Source organism: Lithobates pipiens, unplaced genomic scaffold (assembly GCF_037356315.1).
Source record: "Lithobates pipiens isolate NorthernLeopardFrog02 unplaced genomic scaffold, aLitPip1_a1.2 Scaffold_16, whole genome shotgun sequence".
Taxonomy (NCBI): domain Eukaryota; kingdom Metazoa; phylum Chordata; class Amphibia; order Anura; family Ranidae; genus Lithobates; species Lithobates pipiens.
Genome location: NW_027507748.1, coordinates 99,227,716 through 99,228,351, shown reverse-complemented (window position 1 = coordinate 99,228,351; position 636 = coordinate 99,227,716). Strand labels below are relative to the sequence as shown.

The following is a 636-nucleotide window of genomic DNA, read 5'->3' as shown; positions in this document are numbered from 1 at the left end:
TGTGCAATGCCCTGCATGCACTTTTATATTATAAATACTGTTTTTTCTGCCTGGAATTTGGAGATTGTCCATAGCAACCAAAACGTGTCCCTTTTTCAGTGTTTTAGGATTTGATTACATTATTGAATAATTTTTATTATTCTTTATTATATTATAAACTTTATCATACCCGGGATGTCTGCTAGACTCTGGTTTGAAGAGATTTAAGAGCGTTATTCCTAAGAATTACAGGACTACAAAAAAAAATGCCAAATTTCCATGCAAAATAATTGTACCGCTTTCAGCACCTAAAACCAGACTGAATCATACCGCCAGGGAGGTTAAAAAAAAAATGGAACACGTCAAGAAATTGCGTGGCATCCTTGCACAGGGACCATGCTAAATTTCTCTGTATTATTTCAGTTGTAGTATATGTCCTGCTGAAGCGAGGACATTAACAAACACCCTGCTCATGTTTTTTGTTAAATTCTGACAAAATGATAAAAATGTAAAACATGCATTTATGGTTATTTTACACATAACAAGCTTGTTAGCTTTATTGCATAGGTTTACATGCTTTGGTGCTATCCAGCATTGTATTTCTTCTTCCTGCAGATGGCGTTTCTCTCTCTGTTTTCTCTATGTGAAGAGAAGCAC

At 35.1% G+C, this 636-nt stretch overlaps 1 non-coding gene across 1 annotated transcript; it reads right to left on the bottom strand.

Moving 5' to 3' along the window:
* Positions 1-325: 325 nt before the first annotated feature.
* LOC143986245 (U6 spliceosomal RNA) lies at positions 326-432 on the bottom strand. Its single transcript, XR_013276458.1, has one exon. It is a non-coding gene; the product is annotated as a U6 spliceosomal RNA (small nuclear RNA).
* Between the last annotated feature and the right edge of the window lie 204 nt (positions 433-636).